Below are 17,220 nucleotides of genomic sequence, written 5' to 3'. Positions count from 1 at the left end.
TGCATTTCAAACTGGCCCCAGCTGAGTGACCCTGGGTGAGTCACTTTACCTTTTTTACCTCAGTTTCCTCATCTGTCAAATGAGCTGAAGATGCAAAGAGCAAACCGTTTGTGCTTTGCCAAGAAAGATGAGGTCACGAAGAGTCAGACTATAGCCAGAAAGGGCTCAAAAAGCCCTTTTGTTCCCTGCGCTATTGATTCATTTCTTCTCTCAGTTGCTGGATAATTCACTCACATTCCTCCCATTTGTTCATCCATTGATAATCGTTTGTTAAATATCATTCATTTATTCACACATTCACTAATTCACCCATTGCCTCTTCATTCATTCATTCATTTTTCATTCCTTCATTGATTCCATTTACTTATAGACCCATTCGCACATTTCTTCAGGCACAATAATGTATCAAGCAGATGTTTACCGCCCCCCCCCAAAAAAAAAAAATCCCAACAGTCCTAGCCTCAAGCAGCTTACATTCTAGCTGGGAGAAAACAATAGAGAGAGAGAAGAAAGAAAAAATATATAAAGTAATTTATTTGAATGATTCTGGGGTTTTACATCCTACAATAAATTGTCTGTAAAGATGGCTATGGCTTTAATAATAATGATGATAGGTTTTTTTTTTTTTTTCCCACTAAATCCATAAATTTACTCGACAGCGATATTAAATGAGGATTGTCTGGCTAGCAATGAACCAGCGGGAAAATTCCCAAGCCAATAAAAAATACCAATACAGCAGAAATCGCAGAATCATAAATTTGAAGCTGGAAGTGACTGAGAAACCACTTTTCCAATTTGGCCATTTTAAAGATACTGAGGTGAATCTTGTCTCAGGTCACACAGGTTAGTTAACAGCAAAGCTGGAATTTTTAACTAGATTCTCTAACTTAAAACCTAGTTTGTTTGTTTTTTTTTTTTTTTCATGTAAACAGCCTTTTATTTTTTTTCTACTTAGACAGTTTTCAAAATTTATTTTAAATAAGATTTTGAGTTCCAAGTTCTCTCCCTCCCTTCCAAGACAGCAAGAAGTCTGATCTATGTCACACTTGTGCAATCATGTCGAACCTATTTCCACATTAGCCGTGTTGTGAAAGAAGAAACAGGACAAAAGGGAAAAAAACTATGATAAAATAGTGCAAATGGCTGGCTCCTGTCTGGTTCTGACTCCGTCGGTTCCTTCTCTGGATGACATTTTCCGCCACGAGTCTGGGATGGCCGAGCTGCCACCGAGAAGAGCCGAGTCTCCCGTAGCGGATCGCTGTACGCTCTTGCTATTACGGTGTAGCATGTTCCGGGTCTGCCTCGGTTTGTGGAAGGTTCCCAGGGTTTTCTGAACGTGGCCATTTCTGTGACACGCTGCATCAAAATCGTACGCACTATTGTTCTGTAGGAAAGGACCGGCAGGAGGGTTTCAGAGAGTCCTGGAGACCAACACAACCCAGTGCTGGGGGAAGTGAGCGGAACCAGGAGGTCATGGTATAGGGCTACGTGATGATCAGTCCTGATGGATGTGAGGGAATTCAGGCCAGGTACCCCAAAGCAGTCAGTGCCGGACCACTTCTGGGCGCAGCCCCTACAAGAGCAGCTGGGCAGAGACCACTGGGCAATCCTCCCCACTGCCCCCCTCGCCCATCACCTTGTGGCTAGGGCAGGAGCCTTTCACAGAGGCACTCAGGGCTCTGAGGCAGTGACCAAGTCTCCAGCCCTCCTGCTTTGGATGGCGGGGTAAGAGAGCACTCCACTGAGAGCTGGATTCAAATCCTGCCTAGACTCTAGCTGTATGGTATGTGGCCAGGACCTGGCCCTTCTGTGGGTCCTTGTTGCCATCTGGACCCTGGTGGCCTCAAGGCTAAAATCCCAAAGCTGCCACTCAGCCCTCCCAAGTCACTTTCCATTCCTGGTCCATCCCACCTGGGATCTTTATCCTGACAGGTCAGTCCCCCAAAGGGCCACCAGATACCCTTTACCCTTTGGACTCTGGGGGTACCTCTGAGGGGCAGTGGGGTCTCCCTGATACTATTGGCTCAAGCCCCCATTCTGATGTGTTCTCCCCAAAATAACTCTTAAGGCATCTCTTTAATATCATTGATTGTCTCAAGAATGGGAAACTCATCATTTTGACTAATAGCACTTAGCTTTTTCAAAGGGAAATTATTGAGGGGCAGCTCGGTGGCACCGTGGATAGAAAACCAGCCCTGAAGTCGGGAGGATCTGAGTTCAAATCTGACCTCAGACACTTAACACGTCCTGACTGTGTGACCCTGGGCAAGTCACATAACCCCAATTGCTTCAGAAAAAGAAAAAAGGGAAATTATTGAGAAACTGGAGCAAGAAAAGCAAAAACCTCCCTCTCTCCTCCACCATCTCCCCCTCCCCATATCAGGGCACACTCTTATTCCTCCTAGCTACTGCCTTGGTGCTTGAGGAGAATGGGTTCAAAGGTGAAGTGGTTTCCACCAAGCACAGCATTTATTAAGTGATTACTGTATGCTATACACTGTGCTTAGTGCCTAGGAAAGAGTTCCTGCCCTCTACACCCTAGTGGAGGAAGATAACAGCTGAAAAGGAGAGATGGGGTCAGGCTGAGAGGAGGTATCTCCTCTGGGGTAGTGCCTGGAGTGGAACGAAGGATGGCCAGCTTGGGCCGGTCCCCAAAGTGGAGGCCCTGGAAGAGCTCCCGGGGGAGAAGTGGGCAGCCTGGCAAAGGAACCAGCTGGGATGGTAAGACCCTGAGAACTTAGGGGGGGATCCTGGCCAAGAGAGCAGCTGAGGTGCAGAAACGAAGCTTGAGAAATCAGAATTAGAGCCAGAGAGAGTGAAGGGCAGTGGAGCCCTCCCCGGAGAGAGCCCCACATGGCAGCAGGGCCGCAGACAAGCCGCTCCGCTCCGGGAGCACCGATGGCCTCTCAGCCAGCTGGGCTGTCAGCAGAGTCTGGGAGGTTTCTCTCACAAGGTCACCCCAAAGGGAGAAGGACTCTGAGGGGAGAGACCCGGACTGGCCCAGACTGTGCCCACAGTCTGCCGGGCTAAGCGCTTCACAGATCCAGCTCATTTACGGCAGCTCTGCTCAGAGAGGCCATGACGGGGCTTGCATGGCCGCTCACACTGCCCAGGGCTCCAGCTGGCAAGGGTCTGATGCTGGATTTGAACTCGGGCCCAGCGCTCTGTCCACTGTGTCACCTACTGCCTTATTGCCCCATCATCCCCACAATCCCTGGGTCCTCCCTATCCACAAGGGCCCCAGTCTCTCTGTCTGAGCCTCTCTGCTTTGGAGTCCAGTCCAAGCTGATTTTGGATCCCCAGCTCCCTGGTGAGGTTCTTCCCCCCAAATTCAGAGTTCGTGCTGTGGTCTCAGCTTTCTCCGATGGGGCCTTCGGGGCTGCTGCACAGATCTTTTCCCATCAGACCTGAACTGCTGAAAGTCCTCCCTATAACACAGAAACAAAACTCAGGTCTTCTGCTCCCCCTGACAATCCTCCAGCTGCAGGAGACCCTTTGTCCGAGAGACAGGTTGCTCAGAAATCCCCCTTCTTTCTCTAGAAAACCTATAAAAGGCCAGGTTTCCACACCCTCCGACTTAGGGCCACTCACAAGCCCCAGAGCTGACACTACCCAAGAGCTCTCCCTTTTCTGGCCGGGATCACCCCGCTTCGGATAGACTTCCTCCTGGAACGGGGAGGCAGGGGATTCAGAACAATAAGAAAGAACTAAATTCTCCCTTCCGGCCAAGGGAACACACATCATTCCAGTTTTTCCTACTCCACCGCCGCCCTGGCGGCTTGCCTCCTCTCGGACTGGGAAGGGGGGAAATGGAAAAAGTGGTTTGGGGGAGCAGACGTGGATGTCGCGAGCTCGTGAGCCAATGTGTCCCAGCACCCTGAGCGGGCTCTTCAAGTGCAGCCCCTGACTGGCTCTTCATGATGGCACAGGGGGCAGCTGCTCCTGACAGAGCCCATTCTCCCACAGTCTTACCATTGTTCTCAAATCTCTTTGAGTCTTTCATGAGCCCAGAACGAATGAGAGGTGGCCAGCTAAAGGGACCAGGTTCTGGGGCGCCCTGCTGCGTTTTATTCATCTCTCTGGAACAGAGGAAGAAAAGGCACCTGGCCGTGTTTATCGTCCTTCTTCCTCTCGTCCTCCTTTCCAGAGCCAGGGTTGAGTGGGCGGGGGTGGGCCCCAAGTCCCAGGCAGCTGGCTGGAGGGAGGCTGGAGCAGCCCGGGGACCAATCTGGGCTGCCCAGAGCCCGGTGATTCAGGCCGGGGCCTCCTGAGGCTTCAGAGCCAGAGCCTCTCTATTTCTTTTACTTAATTTTTGTCCTCTCTGCTTCTTGATGAGCCATTGGGCCAATGTGCCGGGGCCTTCTTCTGTCACTCGGGAGACCTCAGAGGGAGTACACACGAAGGACAGGATCGTCCCCGGAGCAGAGGTTTAAAAGCTGGGAGAGAGCCCTTCCCATTTTACAGAGGAGGAAGCTGAGACCCAGAGAGGGCACAGTCACGGCTCTAGGACTGAACCCTCCAGGAACCCCCACCTGATAAGTGGCTCAGGCCAGGGGGAGAGGGCCCCGTAGATAAGGGAGTGCCGGCGACCCATCCTGGGGATGGGCAGCGAGGGCGGACACTGAGAGAGAGGCCATCTCCAGGGCTGGGAGAAGAGCAAAAGTACAATTATAATCGGCCACTTTAATACCCCATCCAAGACTGGGACTCTGAAAAGCAGAGTTGTTAATGGGCCAGTGGAGTTTGCATGATTTGAGCTCCGTCTTGTGGCCAAGGTGAGTATTGCAGCTGGCTGGAAAACTCCAAAGGGATAGATGGTTTCTGACCCCAGAACCCCAGGCCGCCTTTCTTCATCCACTTAGTTTTTCTTGTGTGGATGGTTAAGCCCGGCTCTTCCGAGTGACTGTGAATCACAGTTAAGAAGTTCTACAATGTTCTGGGAGCAAAGGGGGAAGCGTCTGGAGACTGAGAGAGCCGGGGAGAGGGGCAGGGGGAGCTTTGGGTAGCCGGCCTGGGCCAGTAAGTCTGGCACTTATCTGGCGGCCCGGGCGATGGGCCAGTAAGTCTGGCACTTATCTGGCGGCCTCGGGCCGATCCCCCTCCATTCCAGACTCAGGCACTTTTGGACTGTTTGATCTGAGTTTCAGAATCCTGATATAAACGATTGGATGGCAGCCATGGGCCAGGGTAGACCAATGAGATTGGATGGTTTTGTGTCCTTTAAATGGTGAGTTTGGGTAAAAATATTATGAGCAGGGGAGGTTTAAACCTACCTAGTTATCACTATGGATGCAGTTTTAATTTTCCTGCCCAAAACTGCTGTAAAAAATTCATGAAATGCTCTATGTAGTTTCACACATTCACATTTTAAAAAGTTTAGTTTCGATAGTAAGCACTTGATAAATGTGTATTGACTGATTGATTTAGAGGCGGCAGGAGGCTAATGTTAGTGCCTTCCCTCTGTGGATGATCTCCCATTTAATCTGTCAATACCTTGTTTGTACAAAATATTCCCCCATTAGATTGTTAGCTCCTATTTGGAACTGTGCCCTTTGAGCCAGCAGTGTTACTACTGGGCTTATATCCCAAAGAAATACTAAAGGAGGGGAAAGGGACCTGTATGTGCCAAAATGTTTGTGGCAGCCCTTTTTGTAGTAGCCAGAAACTGGAAGATGAATGGATGTCCATCAATTGGAGAATGGTTGGGTAAATTATGGGTATATGAAGGTTATGGAATATTATTGTTCTGTAAGACACGACCAATAAGGTCAACCTGCCATCAGGGGGAGGGGGAGGTGGGGGGGAAGGAAGGGAAAAATTGGAACAGAAGGTTTTTGCAAGGGTCAGTGCTGTAAAAATTACCCATGCATATATCTGGTAAATAAAAAGATATAATAAAAAATAAAAAAAAAGAAAGAAAAGAAAGAAAGAAAGAAAGAAAGAAAAGAAAGAAAGAAAGAAAGAAAGAAAGAAAGAAAGAAAGAAAGAAAGAAAGAAAGAAAGAAAAGAAAGAGAGAGAGAGAGAGAGAGAGAGAGTAGAGGAGAGAGAGAGAGAGAGAGAGAGAGGAGGGAGGAGGGGGAGGGGAGGGAGAGGGAGGGAGGGAGGGAGGAGGGAGGAGGAAGGAAGGAAGGAAGGAAGGAAGGAAGGAAGGAAGGAAGGAAGGAAGGAAGGAAGAAGAAAGAAAGAAAGAAAGAAAGAAAGAAAGAAAGAAAGAAAGAAAGAAAGAAAGAAAGAAAGAAAGAAAGAGAAAGAAAGAAAGGAAGGAAGGAAGGAAGGAAGGAAGAAGGAAGGAAGGAAGGGAAGGAAGGAAGAAGGAAGAAGAAGAAGAAGAAAGAAAGAAAGAAAGAAAGAAAGAAAGAAAGAAAGAAAGAAAGAAAGAAAGAAAGAAAGAAAGAAAGAAAGCAAGGAAGGAAGGAAGGAAGGAAGGAAGGAAGGAAGGAAGAAGAAAGAAGAAGAAAGAAAGTAAGAAAGAAAGAAAGAAAGAAAGAAAGAAAGAAAGAAAGAAAGAAAGAAAGAAAGATAAGAAAGAAAGAAAGAAAGAAAGAAAAGAAAGAAAGAAAGAAAGAAAGAAAGAAAGAAAGAAAAAAAGAAACAATCAATAAGATGATTTCAGGGAGGCCTGGGGAGACTTACAGGAACTGATGCTGAGTGAAGCAAGCAGAACCAGGAGACCATGGAGATTATGTGATGATCAATTCTACTGGACGTGACTCTAGTCAACAATACGTTGATTCAGGCCAGATCCAATGGTCTTGTGATGAGGAGGGCCCTCTGCACCCAGAGAGACTGTGGGGACTGAGTGTGGACCACAACACAGCATTTTCACCTCTTTTGTTGTGTTTGTTTGCTTGTTTTTTGTTTTCTTTCATTTTTTTAATCTGATTTTTCTTATGCAACATGATAAACATGGAAATATATTTAGAAGAATCGCACATATTTAACATATATTGGATTGCTTATTTTCTAGGGGAGGGAGTGAAGAGAAGAGAGGGAGAAAAAATTGGAACACAAAGATTTACAAGGGTGAAAACTATCTTTGCATAGATTTTGAAAATAAAAACCTATTATTTAAAAAAAAATGGATTGTTAACTCCTAGAGAGCAAGGAAAGGGATTGTCTTCTGCCTTTCTTTGTATCCTCGATACTTAGCCCACTGGCAGAACATAGTAGGCGTTTTATAATAAATTCTTCTTGACCTAACTTGATGGCTGACTTCCAGTATCTGAAGGATTGTCCTGTGAAAGAGGGATCCCTTGTTCTGGATCTGGAGAACTGGAAGCCAGGGGTAGAATTTGTTGGGCTTGATGTCAGAAAAAGGGTTTCCAACCATCATAGCTGTCCATCACGGAACAGGCTGCCATAAGAATAGTGGGTACCCCCTCACTGGAAGCTTCAAGCAAAGACTACAAGAGCCCTTGTCAGATAGGTGTATTACAGCAGAAATGCCTTTGCGGCGTGGGTTTTATTGATTTATGGTATTTAATCTCAACTGAGCATTTCTCTGTAGTCAGCTGATCTTAATAATAACAATAACAACAATAATAATAACACATATATAGAACCTTAGGTTCCTAGCTGGTACTGTGGATAGAACACTGGCCTGGAGTCAGGAAGGCTCATCTTCCTGAGTTCAAATCTTGCCCTAGACACTTCCTAGCTGTGTCACCCTGAGCAAAATAACCCTGTGTACCTCAGTTTCTTCATCTGTAAAACGAGCAGGAGAAGGAAATGTCAAAACACTCTAGAATCTCTGCCAACAAACTCCAAACAGGTCACGAAGAGACCCATTTCTGTCCCCTTCGGGCACAAACAAACAACAAAAAAAGGGCCTGCAGCTTTACAAAGCACTTTATAAATGTTATCTTATCCATCCTCACAACTCTGAGAGGTAAATATTTTTTTAACATTCAAGGAAATTGAAGCAGACAGACTTGAAATGACCTTTGAGGGTCACACAGATTTGAACTCAGATCTTCCTGACTGATCTGTCTATCTACTGAGCCATCCAGTGCTTCAGATGCCAGTTTTACTTCTCCCTAACTGGTTCTCTATCCCACTCACCCCAACAGCCATTTCCAAACTTTTCTCTCCACAAGCTTTTCTCAGACGTAAGCCTTTCCTGACTCCAACTGAGGCTCTCACTCCATGTTTATTCCCCCCTTATCTTATAGCCTCTTGCCATCTTCTCTACTCTCTCCTCCCTTTCTCTCTGATGAGAGTACCCTTACTCTCTTCCACTCCCATATTCCCTAGCAAGTTGCCTCCATAATCATTACCTTCAGTCTCTCCTTGTTGACCAGTTTGTTCTCTGCTGCCTAGAAACCTAGAGACCTCCTAAAATAACAAGTGTTTGTTTTTATAAAGCACTCTAAGATTGGCCGAGCACTTTACAAATATCACCTCATTTTATCTTCATGACAACCTTGGAAGGAGCTTTTATTCTTCTTTTACAGATAGAGAAACTGAGGCAGAGAGCAGTTCAGGCCCAGGGTCATGCACTATTATGTGTCCAAGGCTGGATCCAAGCCCGATCTTCCTGGTTCTGGCTCAGAGCACTGTCTGCTGCACCACTGGCTGTTGTCCCAGCCAAACTCCTTGAAAAAAAGCCTCGAGAAAGGCCTGGAGAAACTCACGTGCACTATGCTAAGTGAAGTGCGTGGAACCCAGAGAACAAGAAGATTAGGTGATGACCGACTGCGATGGACAAGGCTCTTTTCAGTAACAATGTGATTCGGACAATTCCAATAGGCTTGGGACGGAGCCAGAGGAAGGACTACAGGGACAGAGTATGGGTCAAAGCAGAGTGTTTTTACCTTTTTTGTTGTTGTTTTGTTGTTTTTTTCTTTCTCATTTTTGTCCTTTTTGATCTGATTTTTCTTGTGCAGCGTGATAGTTGTGGAAATATATACAGAAGAATTGTACATGTTTCACATATGTTGGATTATTTGCCGTCTTTGGAGGGGATGAGGAAAGAGACGGAGAAAATTTTGGAACATAGGGTTTTTCAGGGTGAATCTTGAAAACTGTCTTTGCATATATATATATATTTTATTTTTATTTTATTTTTTTTCCCTGAGGCTGGGGCCAAGTGACTTACCCAGGGTCACACAGCTAGAAAGTCTTAAGTGTCTGAGACCAGATTTGAACTCGGGTCCTCCTGAATTCAAGGCTGGTGCTCTATCCACTGCGACCCCTAGCTGCCCCCTTTGCATATATTTTAAAAACAAAAAGCTACCTCTCCTTGTTGCCTTCTTCTCCCCCTCTTCAGTCTGGCAACCACTCTCATCACTCAGCTGTGTGTCCTCCTTCTCAAAGTGATCAGGGATCTCTTCATCACCAAGTCCAGTGACCTTTTCTCGAGCCTCATTCCTTTGAGGAGCCATCCCAGACACAAAGGTCCTCGGCCCTTCTTCTTCTCCAAGCAGTGCTCACCAGCCAGGGACGTAGCTCCCTCCTAGCCGCCTTTTCTCTATGCTCTCCCGCTAGGTGATCTCACCAGCTCCCGAGAGGTCAGTTAGCTTCCCCGCCCAGATCTGGACCTGCATCCTGAGGCTCCCCGGGATCCTCCTCATTCCAAATTCTGTCCTCTTGTCTCGCCTGGCCTCCAACTATCTTGTGGGCATCTCAACCCGGATTCTGCAGGCACCTCAGACTTCTTGTGAATGAAACAAAACGCTTCTACTTCTCCCTCAAGCCCAGCCTCTTCTCAAAGGCCTCGGATTCTCCAGAGTGTGTCCCCATGCTCCCCATCACCAAAGTTTGTAACTTTGGGGTCATCCCTGACTCCCCAACTCTTCCTTACCCAGCATATGTAATCCCTGGCCAAATATTACCTTTTCTCCTCCCCCACCCCAAAAGAATTGCATTAAGTGACTTGCCCAAGCTCACTCAGCTAGGGTCAAGTATCTGGGAAAACTCAGATCCTCTGGCTTCTGGGCCTGGTGCTCTATCCATCACACACCCCAACAAAAAACAAAAAGAAGCCCCCAAAACAGGCCCAGTGAAACTCCCATCTACCGCCCTCTGTTGGTTCACTCAGACAATAGCCTGGTTCAGAACCTTCTCACTCTCCCATGGACTACCCACGATTCAATGGCCTTTTCTTCTTTTTGGTCCGTTCTCCACCCAGGTGCCTGAATGCTCTTCCTGATGCCCAGAGCTGACTGTGTCCCTCCTACGCAATGAAGTCCCGTAAGTCAAATGGAAACTCCCCCATTTGCTCTGAAGCCCTTCACTTGTTTGGGGGGTCTTTGAAGAGCCTTCCTGCCTCCCTCTCTGTGTCTATCTGTCTGTCACACACACGTCCCCTCCACCATTTGCAGCCCAAACTCTCCATTTCCTTCCCCACTTTCACACTAGCTCCACCCATGCTAGAAGTCACTTCCCGCCGCCTCTGCCCCTTAGAATCCACCTGAATCACCTTTCACCTTCAGCAGCAGGTGATCCCTGCTCCCTGCTCTCCCTCCTGCCCCTGCCCCCGTCACTGAGGCCTTCCCTGACAAAGGGTGTCTTGGCCATCACAAAGCTGCTGGGAGAAGGGACGTCCCGGGCCGCTCTCGATTGCCACAGAGATGAAGACAGGGGAGGAGATGGGGGTCCTGAGCCCTGCAGTCGGGAGGCTGCGAGAGCCACCAGCACTAGGCGGCTCGCTGGGAGGGAAGCGTCAGCTTTCCTGTTTCTTGGGCAGGCAGGCGGTCCATCCATCCTGGTGTGGGGAATGGACAGAGAGAAATTCTATGAAGAACTTGACAGGACCCTTCAATGAGAGAAAGTTGGTGACATCACTGGTGAGAAATGCAGGATTCCAGGAGAGGGAGTGAGAGTTCAGCACAGAAACCTCACCCCTTTCCATCATCAGCGTTCTACTTGGGACAGAAATTGGTGGGCACCAGACACGCTAGGCACTGAACGACCTGAGAAAAGCCCAGATGGATTATAGACCGACAGACAGGCAAACACTTGCTAGGAGTTCGGGAATTACCCCCGATTCAGCTGTCTGGTTTTGCTCACAGCAAAGATCAAATAAGATAAAAAGCACAAAAGCAAATAATGAGAAGAGAAGAAAAAAATTACCCGTCATCTCCTAAGTCTTCCTTTGCTGGTATTTGTTACTGAATACCATGCTTTAAAAGCAGCAGGTTTTTTTTTTTAATTCAGGTTATTTTTATTTCTTTTCAGTATATTTAACACCAATTTTCTGTGTATACGTTAAGGTTAAATTATCTATTTTATTTGCCCGTAAATCCTAAAAAATCAAGAGGACAGAAGATCAAGGGAGAATTTTATTGTCAAAGAAAGAAAAAATAAACTAGTAGAGGCAAAGGCATAATGGGCATCGGAAACAACTCATATTCTTGAGCCATTTAAACCCAGCAACTCCAGGGATTTGTGATCAGCTCGATTCCATCCCCGCCTCCCCCTGCATGTTGAGAGACTCAAGGAAGCCGATGTGTTCCTCCTTACTCCCTGGCGCTGCTGCTGCTGCTTTTTCTTTCCCTTTAAATTCAATCTAAGGTTGGCGCGTCTGTGCCAGCCCCTGGCAGAGGACAGAGAGGGTTGGGAGATGCCAGTGGCTAGTGGAAATTCACTGAGGAGTGTGGAAAGTCTGGCAATGAACCAACCCTAACTTGGGACTCAGAGCCATGTCCCTGTTTATTAACAACTTGACCAATCTTTCAGCAGACAGAATTTTAAAGGTCCCATTATTCTGCATTTTTACTTGTTTGTTTTTGCTTCTGGCCTGAGCAAATCTTCCCGAAGTCACTAGCCAAGGCACTGGCCCTTATGAGCTCCTTAAACTGGGTCACTTCACTTAGTGGCTCAATCAGCTGTTGTGCAGCCAGAGAGAGGGCCTGAGGCTCAGCAACCTCCAAGTTCCAAGCCTGGATCTTCACAGCTGGAAATCTCCTGCCACAACTAGCAGGCCTGAGAAGCTCAGAAAATGCCAACATCCCACTGACTTACCAAGCAGAGCGCCATGGAGGCTGAGGATCGCTTTGATTTTGGATAAACTTCTGTAAAATTTCACAAAGAAGGAAGATGTCACAAAGCCAGGCAGGGAAGAAGTTTAGAGAAGACCTGGCAAGAGCTCGAATGATGGAAACGGGAAGATGACAGAGAACGAAATGGAGAAGATCTGTGTGGATTCCTCTCTCTCCCATGGATGGGGGAGCCCCCACATCTGTCCCAGAATTGGACATGCTCCAGGAGCTCCTGCCTGCCCTCCTGCCCACCCTGGACCAAGCCGGGGAGGAAAGGAAGATGGCCAAGGCACAGGAACAAGCTCAGGCTCCCACCCACACCTGGCGTGTTGGGCACACATTGTGAGCCAGGATGTACCTGTTGGGGGGACTTACTGGAGGGCTACCAAAGATGGCCTGATTTACCATCACAAAAATATCAATCTGGGAAGGGAAAATCCTCAGTTTCTAGATAGAACAGAGAATAATCATTATTTACACTCATTCCAAACCATGATGCAGTGCTGCTGGGCTGTGAGAAATGCTGCGCAGGATGGTCTCTGAAAAAGCTGGGAAGACTTATGTGAACTGAGGCACAGTGAAGTGAACTTAACTTGCTTCCCCCAGTTTCCTCATCTGTTAAATGGGGATATTCGTATTTACTTCCCTGGGTTGTTATGAGGCCCAAACGAGGTCATGATTGTAAAGTTTTTAGCCTAGCGCCTGATACGTAGTAAATGCTTTATAAACACTAGCTATTATTTTCTTTTTTTGGAGGGGAGCAATTGGGGTTAAGTGACTCACATAGGGTCACCCAGCTAGTAAGTGTCTAAGGTTGGATTTGAACTCAGGTTCTCCTGACTTCAGAACTGGTGTTCTACCCACTGCATCACCTCACTGCCCCTCATTATATTATTAGAGGAAGCCCCTTTGGGGAGGTCAGTCTCTCCTAGTTGGAGCTGAGATATTAGCACAGTGCCTAGCACACAGAAGGTGCTTAATAAATGTTGATTGTCTTATTCCCAACTGAGAAGCTCATTCACTCTCAGGTGTTTTCAGGTATAGCCCAAATTCTTTTTGTTATGTCTCTAGGATAAATGGGTTTCCTGTCTGCTCTTTGTGAAGGTAACCAGTATCTAGTGGGAGCTGAGCTGGTGAGTGCAAGCTAAGGGTTCCCACCTCCTGAAGAGCAATCCCAGAGGGAGCTTCTTTAGAACTCACACCTGGGGCTCCACCGTAGAGAAGTCTGAGAGGGGCAGAGAGATCGAATCCTAGCCCCAGATCCTCTTGGACACTGGAGAAGAGATCCTCCGGCCTCAGTGGTCCCCAAGCCCAAGCAAAGTGCTAGCAGTGTGGGCACGAGCCGTGGCTCCTCTGCCTCCTGTGGAACCACCCACACGCCGGGTCTGTGCATTTAAATGGGCACGTCTGCCCCCACTGTCGGGAGGAAGTCCTGCCTCAGACACCACTGGCTCTGTGACCCTCCAGGTGATTCCCCATACTCGTTTACTCGTCTGTAAAATGAGGGGAGGGAAGAAGCTGGATTCAATGGTCAGCAAAGGAGAGGGAGAGGGAGAGACAGAGACAGAGACAGAGACAGAGACAGACAGAGACAGACAGAGAGACAGAGACAGAGACAGACAGAGAAAGACAGAGACACAGAGAGAGAATATAGATCCACTATGCTTAAATTGTTTATTGATATGAAAAGCATTCCATTCAGTAAAGCAAAACGCCAAATTAAAGGCTAACAATGTCCAGAATTACTCAACTTCCTTAAAAGACTTGACAAGAGAAGTAACCCTGTTAATGTCCTCTGGCCATAAATATCAGTGAAACATTAAACAAGGAGGTACATACCCATCAAAAGTATTCGCTATGATGATGGGAGAGATCCAAGTCGAGGAGGTTCTCTCCCACATATGAATGATAACTGGCTGGCTACGCAGGACTTTATATATATATATATATATATATTTTTTTTTTTTTACACAGAACTTTTTAAAAGCGCCTGACCTGACCATCCACACAGGAAAGACCAAGTGGATGAAAGTGTCTAGCTTACGGCCTGCATTTGGACAATCCTCTTGGGCGTGGCCACCGCCAATGTGTCTGGCTGGCACGAAGAGCACTTGAAGAGCACTTGGGAGCAGACATGCTGTGGGCTGGGCCAGGAGCGACCTTCAGGAGGCTGGGTTACTTTTGAGAAGCTGCATAACTCCAGTAGCAATCCCATGGTCTCCACAGAAACAAAGGCCCAGTGTTTAAGGGCTGCCTTCTTAGAGTGTGACTGTTTGGCGGGAGTCAGAGAACATAAGGACAGAACTACATATAAATGTCACGGGGAGGGGGATGAAGCACGGTGGGCGGTGGGAACAGGCCAGAGCACAACCAATGGGAGGCTTGATTATTTCTATGGTGTATGTGAGTTAATGAGGCATCACACACTGCCCTGAATTATCCCCCATTCTACAGAGGAGGAAAGTGAAACAAAGTCATAAAAAGGGTTTGTGCAGGGTCACACAGCAGGGTCTGAGGCAGGAATTTAGCTTGGTCTTCCTCCCTGCTTCATCTGCTCCACTGTAGATGCCCTTGGGCAGCTGCTGCACAGAGTGCCTGGAGTCCAGAAGGCTCCAGAGTTCAAATCCAGCTTCAGACACTCTGGTGTGTGACTGTGAGCAAGTCACCTCACCCTGTGTGCCTCAGTTTCCTCATCTGTGAAATGATTACAGAAGGAACGGGCCACCATTCCAGTGTCTTTGCCAAGAAAACCCCAAAGGAGCCACGAAGCTCAGACATGACCAGCACTGACTGACCGACCCCTGGAGACCACCTTTTCCACTCTAGACTTCCCATCTCACAGTCCCCCACGGCCCTGCCCCCTTTCCAGCCATGATTCACTGCACCCTCTGCCATCTTCTTAGCAGCCGCCTTGCCCCCCTGGGCTCACCCTCCTGCCTTTTCCTTCCTCTCTCCCTCCTCCTCCTCAGTCCTGGAACCAGAATCAAACTAACTCCCCCTGCCCCAGGAAAGGGGCAGAGCCCCTCTCTTGCACCGCTCCCCAGTGTGTGCTGTCCCCCACTATCTTTATAACAATGAATTCACGCTAACATTTATGTAGCACTCAAGCCCTGGAAAGGGCTTCACAAATATTATCTCTACAGATTTTCATGACAGCCAGGAGAGGAGCTGCTCCTACTCCTAATTTACAGATAAAGAGACTGAGGAAGAAGGAAGTTTAGCAGCTTGTTCAGGACCATTGGCCAATAATTGGCCAGATTTGAACTCTGGTATCTGATGGCAAGTGTGTCCCTCTGATAGCCTCTCCCCCCAGACTCTCCTCCACCTACCTCCAAGCCTTAGTGTGTCCCTGGCGCACAGCGAGTGCTTTACAGATCTTACTCACCGCTTACTATAAATCATTTAATTCAAGACCATGGGAGAGGAGAGAAGCTGGTCCTGCGGCGGGAGGGAGGCCACCGAGCACCTTCACCGGAGCCTGGGACATCAGGGGGTGAGGCTGCAGTCCGGGGGCTGCGTGGGAATTTCCCAAATCAATGGAGAGCTGCCGGAAACTTCCCAAGGACCCGAGCCCTTCTTCGGGGAAAGGGGGTCTGGGCCCCATTCCAGGAAATGTGGACACAATCAATGATAACCATGATTTGTTATGGGCCAGAGCAGAAACCTGCTCCCAGAGAAGATTATATTTTAGAGAAGAGAACATTACAATGACTAGCATTTACACAGCCCTTTCAGGTTTTCAAAGTGCTGTTACTAATCTGATTTACAGCTGGGGAAACTGAGGCAGACATAAGTGAAGTGACCGCCTAGGGTCCCAGGCCACTACAGGCTTATGGCAGCACTGGGGTGGGGGGAGAGGCTCTCCCCTGGCCCTTGGAGAGGCTACGCCAGCCTTGTCCCCCAGGGTCATGTGCCAGAGGGCGTTCCTGCCCAGGAGAGGTCGGTCTCACAGAACCACCTCCCAGAGAGCGCCCCACAGGGGCAAGGACTTGGTGCCCTTGCCCTCCTGCCACCTGCTTCACTGGGGACCCCGGGGCCTCCCATGCACTCAATCCTCCCTGTGCTGAGGAGTCTCAGATCTATTTGTCCAGCCCTAACCTCTCTCTAACCTCCAAAGTCCACCTCCAGCTTCCTACTAGACACCTGCCTGACATCCCAGGGAAGTGTCAAAAACAGCCCCTTCTCTTTCCCAACAAACGCTCCCCTTTCTGTAGAGGACACCATAGTCCTCCTCATCGCTGCCCCGCCCCCCACGCTGTGGCCACAACCCCTCCCCTCTGACACCTGCTACCTCCGGCCTGGACCGCAGCAGCTGCTGGAGGGGGGAGGGGTCTCCCACTGCAACAGCAGTACAAATCTGGCCTCCAAACAATTGTCATGTCCCTGGGCAAGTCACTTGACTTGTTTGCCTCAGTTTCCTCATCTGTAACATGGGGGAAAGAGTAGAATCTACCTCCTGGGGCTGTTGTGAAGATCAGATGAGATCACAACTCTAAAAAACAAAGCGTCTGGCACACAGTCTAACCACATAAATGTTTATTCCTTTGAAAAATTCATGTTCCCAAACTTGTTTGTCTAATAGAGCATCATATAACATTCTGCACCAATATATTTTGCATAGCACACGTTACATGTTGTTACATTGTGTCAGATCTACCTGTAATACACAACAATTTGTATAAAATGTACGTTATTTGCTGCTACTTCACGTTACTATGTAACAAACATAACTTGTTATCAACACACAACAAACACAAATACGAATAACGTAAATGCAAATTTGTACTTATACAGCGTAGCACGTCACATAAATAGATTACGACAAACATATAAACGGGGATACGAATTTCCATTTCTGCAGTTCCTCTTCCCGCCCCACGGGGGGTTTTCTGGGCAGACTCGGAGCCGTTTCCTTCCTCATTGGAGGCAAACAGGGGGACGTGATTCGTCCAGGAACCCCCCCACCCCACCCCACCCCGGCCAGGAAGCGGCGGGATTCGAACTCAGTTTTCCGATCCCAAAGTATAACACGCACGTAGAGTAAATACGGACCCACGCTAGTAGGCGTACAGCGCAGGGCAGGCGGGGATCCACAATGTAAAATTTAAGTTACGAAGCGATAGTTTACGTCAGTAAGGGGACGTACTCCAGAAACCGAACGAGCGCCGGTTCAGGACACAAGGAGCAGGGAGCTCCTTTACCAACATGGCGGCGGCAGCCGGAAGCGCAGGGAGCGGA

This window comes from Sminthopsis crassicaudata, chromosome 3 (genome assembly GCF_048593235.1).
Source record: "Sminthopsis crassicaudata isolate SCR6 chromosome 3, ASM4859323v1, whole genome shotgun sequence".
Taxonomy (NCBI): domain Eukaryota; kingdom Metazoa; phylum Chordata; class Mammalia; order Dasyuromorphia; family Dasyuridae; genus Sminthopsis; species Sminthopsis crassicaudata.
This window is presented reverse-complemented; position numbering follows the sequence as displayed.